This window comes from Lagopus leucura, unplaced genomic scaffold (assembly GCF_019238085.1).
Source record: "Lagopus leucura isolate 7727_CA_CO unplaced genomic scaffold, USGS_WTPT01 Super-Scaffold_100002, whole genome shotgun sequence".
Lineage (NCBI taxonomy): Eukaryota > Metazoa > Chordata > Aves > Galliformes > Phasianidae > Lagopus > Lagopus leucura.
The window spans coordinates 83728350-83734266 of record NW_024962263.1 but is presented as its reverse complement, the minus strand read 5'-3'; the positions used below and the strand labels follow the sequence as shown (position 1 = coordinate 83734266).

The 5917-nt window shown below is 43.3% G+C and overlaps 1 protein-coding gene across 1 annotated transcript in view; it reads left to right on the top strand.

The window, feature by feature from the left end:
• Positions 1 to 5562: 5562 nt before the first annotated feature.
• NDRG1 (N-myc downstream regulated 1) overlaps positions 5563 to 5917 on the top strand; it is a 39935-nt gene continuing 39580 nt past the window's right edge. Inside the window, exon 1 of the mRNA XM_042869129.1 lies at positions 5563 to 5650. The gene's annotated coding sequence lies outside the window, so the exon portion shown is untranslated. The remainder of the gene's footprint in view (positions 5651 to 5917) is intronic.

Sequence of the window (5917 nt, the reverse complement as noted above, 5' to 3'; positions counted from 1 at the left end):
CAGGTGATAAAGAAGATAAAAACAAAGAACCTGCCTGAGTAGAAAACACGAAATTAAATCAGGCAAGATAGTTAGCAGCAGTGTATTACACTCCAGCTGTGGTCAACATGCAAGCAAACAAAGACATGTTGTGGTACCTGGAAGGCAGGTCAGCACCATGCAGCCATTCACTCACTTCCCTACTACCCAGTGGGATGCGGGAGAGAATCGGAAAAGAAAGAAAAGAAGTAGAACTCATGAGTTGAGGTAAAAGCTATTCTGTAATACAGAAAAGAAAGACAGAAATAATAGTAATGATAAATGCATATATTTACAAGCCAAGTGATGCACAAAGCAACTGCTCACCACCCACCAATCAATGTTCAAATGGTCTCAGACCAGCAGCTACAACACCAGTCAACTCCCCTCAGTTTTATGTCTTTTTTTTTTTTTTTTTTTTTTTTATATGGAAATATAGTATGGAATATCCCTCTGGCCATTTTGGGTCAGCTGTCCTAGTTCTGTCCCCTCCCAGCTCCCTGGCTGGGGACAGAACCCCATCCCCCTCACTGGCTGGGCAGTACAAGCTGAGGAAAAGAAACATCCATGCCTCTGTGCAGCATTGCTCAGCAACAACTAAAACATCACTGTATTATCAATAATGTTGTTCTCCAAAGGCCAAGACATAGCATCATACCAGGCACTACGAAGAAAGTAATTCTGTCACAGCTGAAAGCAGGACAAGATAACTCTTCTGAGCTGCCACCAAATCCAGACCTTTACCACTTGATACGCGCAAAACCACTGCCGTACTAGGAAGAGAAGCTGTTCTAGACCCTAACCAAAATCCCATTTGGAATTTCTTCCTTTTTGTCTAACTGTGTGCAAGTTTCAGAGTCTCTGTTGACTCCATCTTTGCCCAAGAGACACACTGAAAAAGCTGTCTTCGTGGATCCTTTCTTTAATCTAGATATTACAACCTGAGCCCTATTTTCCTACTGTAGCAGGGAATGGAGCAATCTCCCAGCCTTTCAAATGACATGTGTGAGCCACAGAACTAAATTCTTCTGGTTTTGTCTGATTTGACGATTTTTTTTTTTCCAAGATGCATTAGCATCAACAAGAGAAATTGCAAGCAAAATGTTGTGCAATGGGTATATAACCACTGAGTAGGCTGTGGTTGAGATTTTTTCCTGGTAAGCAGGAGGGCTGTGCTGCAACTCAACTGCATGTATATGGTATCTGGCCTGCATTATCCATGGGTTATTGGCTATGAGGCAGTAATAGACAAAGCAAAGACTGATGGATCATAGGTATTTTTCCTTGGAGATGACTCAGAGCCAAAAACCCTATGTGGAAAGAAACATAAAACTTATTTTAAATGCCTCTCTTGGCACTTTCTCTTGGGTAGGTTTAATATTTGCCATTCAGCATGTTGACTTTTCTGAAACCCAGTTCTTAGGCACTTTAGTAGTTCCCATGCATTGAACTGAAAGCATGAGTGCTGATTCTGGGCTGGGACCATCACTCAGCCGTTGAGTCCTGCTGTGAGTTTTGCTCATAGATGTCATGCCAGTTCACTGAACTTCCTGCAAAAAAGTGTTCCTTTTGGAAAAAATCATAGAATCATAGAATGGCTTGGATTGGAAGGTATCTGAAAGATCATCTCGTTCCAACCAAAACGTCCTGAATGCTTCAGCAGAAACCTCCTGAAGGGACGTACCTTTGCAAACAAAACAAAACAAAATAAAAATTAGCCACTCCATTCATCAAATACCTAGGAAAAAAATGCCCTCGTTTTCTAAGCAAATATACGAAAAAAAATGTGTTACTTCCTTTGCAAATGGAAGGAAGTTCATATTGCAAGCCCAATGAGTCATCTCAGATCTATGCTCTTACTGAAAAAGATAAACCTGCCAAAAACAGTTTCCAAACTGGAAATAAGTACTTATGTAGGGATAAAAATGATATCAGGGAAATCTGTGACAAGGGCATGTGAATTTGTAGTCCATTGTGTTATTTTATTTATAATTTTTATTGAGGTCAGTGCCCTAGTTCAAAGCTGCATTGGATAATTTTTGGAGGAGAACTGATCTGTATGGCTCCATGTCAGCATCATCAAGGGATCCAAAGACAACAAAAGCTCCAGTAGAATAAAATTCCCAGTGGAGAGGGTGTGATATTTGATGGGTCACACAGGGAATTCTTTTTACATGAACCAGCAAACATCAAGTATATTTTTCATAAAACATGTAGCTGTATTGTTAGTGAGAACAAGGGAACACCCAGTTACTCTAGCAGTGACTAATAATATTACCACTGCTTAAATGTAAATAGAGTGCAGAAAGCTTGCTAAAGAAAGGGACTTCTTTTTTTAAAAAATAATGCTGTGCTCCAAGTTCATTCAACTCTTTTTCCTTCTTTACTGCTGCAGCACAACCACAATAATTTCCTCTGTTAATGCTTTCATAGCAAGGAAAGGAGAACAGTAAAATAATTAAAATATCTTTCTATAGTATTGAGACAGATGAAACTGCTGCCCTTCGGTGGGTACTGGATCAGGTCCCTAATCTAGTGGTTCTTCATTTGCACCGTCTTCTTTTCCCTGGAGCCTTGTAAGCATTGATTAGTTAATGGTTTTAAAGAGTTTTTTAAATTCTGACAGATCGTTACTTCCAGGTATTGGAAACTTTAAGTAGGTTTCTGCTCAGCACATATGATTATGTAGTAAACATGAATCTTGAAGTATGGAAGTATGCCATTTCCCTTCTTTGTGCGTATCTCATTGGGTGTGCAAAACCTCAGCTTACTAGAACAAAGTGAAACACTAAATCAATGCCTATTTACTTTTAAAAATCTTGGGAGACTGATGTTGTCATCTCAACTGGAAGTCAAAGACAGAACTGGAGAGCAGTGATGCTTTCAGGCAATTCTGAACAGCCTGTTAGATGGTAAAGGAATGGAAATCAGTGGCTGGGCAGCCTTTCCCGCAGAAATGCTGATTTGAAAAAGCTAAGTGCATGCCAGCTGCATAAAGCTGGTTTATTGAATAAAATAATATTTAAAGTAGAAGCACTCATTAGCTTTTCACTGGGCCCCTGTGGTTGGCAGTTGGCCTGTCTCCCTAGCACAGTGGTTCCTCCAGTCCACAAGTCCCTGCACGTACTGCGAATGGTGTATGAGATGCTCAGCCACTATGGGAAGGCAGCGTGCGCAGTCGTGCAGCCCGGCACAGACTGAAAGCTCACTGAGGCACTGCCTGCTGCTTTGTCAGCAGTGCCACCCTAGCAAATTTAGCCTTGAAATTCCTGTTTTCCCTGTTTTCTAAGTGGACTGCCTGAAGACACAGGAATGAAGTTCCCCAAGCTTTCAGCTGCGTTCCTTTCTGGCACATGGCAGGATTTGGCTCTCCAAGTACAAACTTCAGCAATTACATCTTCACATAGTAAAATACTTCCTAACTTGGTTTCGGAACAACAGCATTTTCTTTTGCAATCCACCAACCACCCTCAAAAGGCCCTGTGAATCACTATGTTATTCTCAGCCTATTCTCAGCTATTCTCTTATTATAAACAAGCAGAATAGGTAGGAACTGTGCTTGCGCTGGTGAGGGGTCTCAATCTGGATACACATGTTCCCAGCTACTGACTCCTGGAGGCTGCTACCTCTCTGTCTCCAGCATTTTTGAGAGTCCAGCACTACATGTGATCTAAATAACAAACTGCAGAAGTCAAAGCAAAAGAAAACACTTCATTCCAGCTCTCCAGTTCGTTCCAATCTCAGTTCTTGTTTTTACTGCAGAAGTCTGCGTTCTCTGAATATGAAATGGTTCATACCGGTTGAAACTTTTGAGCTTTCAGCCCCTTCCCCAGAAAGCAGCCAAGGACAGCAGAATGAAAAACTGCTTAAGGGTGGGCCAAACTACACAGACACCTATGAAGGACTGAATGCTTCCGAGCGATTTTGTTTCATGATCAGATGAAGAAAGGATTAATCTCTTGGAAAATTAGTCAAGTCCATCTTTTTGTTCTAGCACTTGTTCCATAACTTTAGGAGCCACTGATCTTGATAGATCTTCCACAACAGTGAGCCAAGCTATTAGATGATTTCATTTTGAAGATCTGACTTTGAAATCGGCTCAGTTGTAAATGATTTTTCATGGTTTCATTGGCTTCTTGGCCTCACAGTGTAAAAGGAGAGTGAAAACTGTTTGACCTTTTGTGATGAAAAAAACAGAGCATGCACAGAGCAGCTCTGTCTGTGTCTCAGAATGACAAATGCTTTCCTTTTGTTGTTTTAGAAACACTATTCACCCTTGTAGACATTAACTAATCAAAGGTAAGAAAACCTGATGAGAACTTAGATTTAGTAAACACTTAATATTTCATAGTTACTGCTGCACAGCATGGTCTCTCGCTATTTCACAGTGAAAAAAAAAAAAAGAACCAGATTTCCAGTTTTCTTTTTCCAAAGTCAGCACTTTTGACTCAGGTGCAGAAGCAGGGTTAGGAGGAGAGAAGCTAATATGCATCTGAACAGCAGCAACCTTTTATAGGCAGAACTTAGTAAGCATATTGTATAGCTGAGAAAACAGAGGCTGAAAGTTTACCAGAGTTTCAGAGTATCAGGAATTTCTGATTTCCCCTTCAAGTTGCTGCATGACAGAGTATCAAAACACACTGTGGATTTCAATAGTCTGGGTCACAGCAGTCTGTCATAGAAGAGTGGCTGCTACGTGAAATCACACATATGGAGTTAAGTGTGCTTTACAGAAGGTCGGACAAGCAGAGCAGGCTGTCACAGTTTAACCTGCCCCTTTGCGGGTGGTTACACAGCAGAGCTGTGTATATAGCGATACTCTTTACTCAGCAGGCTAGGGCCTCTTTTTGGAATAAGCGATTAGCTGCGCTTCTTGCCAAAGAGCTGTTCTCTGGGAAACTCGCACAGCACTTGTTGCACCCGCTGCACCCTCTGAACTTCATTAGAAATGTATGACGGCATTATTTTGTTTCTACTGAAAGCAGCATTTAGTCCTAGTGGCCATGTCAATGCGCAAGTTTCACAATTCAGAATTTGGTAAGCAGGTTTATCTTTATATAGTAATGCACACATAGACATGATTTTGACCCCCTGTACCAGAATCCCCCTCCCCCGTTGCAGTCCTTTGCTCAGCCTTTCTCAGGAATGCTACTCTTGTGCAAACTCGCCTCTCCTCATTGAATTGTGTGAAACTCTTTCCCGGCACCGTGAACACTTTGTGAAGCAGGGCAGGTCTCAGCCATTCACTGCACCCAAATCTTCCCCGGGAGAGAGATGTAGAAGTCAGCCTCCTCCCAGCTAGACTGCACGACCCGATGGATGAGAGGGACCCCGGTTACCGGTGCAGGGGCAGTGTTTCCACTCGAGATGTAGGAACCGGTACAGATCTGGCAGCCGGGGTGTTGACATCCAAGGCGGCGGAGAGGCACTAGGACGCCGAGACGGGCGGGCGGAGCCCCGAAACGGGTGGTGGCCCGCCCCGTGCGGCCGCCGGGAAGGCACGGACAGCAGCGGCGGAGGGCAGCGCCTCCCGGCGGGCGGGGCGAGGGCTATAAATCCACCCCGCGGGCGCAGGCGGGTGGCGGTTGGAGCGCGGCGGTGGCAGCGCGCGGAGAGCGGCTCCTGGGAGCAGGTAGGGGCGGGTCCGCCTATCTGTCTGTCTATCTATGTCTGCCTGTCTGTCTATCCATCTATCTATGTCTGTCTGTCTATCTTTCTGCCCGTTGGTCTATCTATCCATCCATCCTAGTTAACCATCCATCCAGCCATCCACTTAACTTCCCTCATGAGCCTTGCAGCTAAGCCCATTCGGGGGTCTAGCATTGCATCATCTCCTCTTTTTCTCTTTTTCTTTCTTCTTTCTTTTTTTCTTGGTGTTATTTTTTTTTTTTTTTTTTTT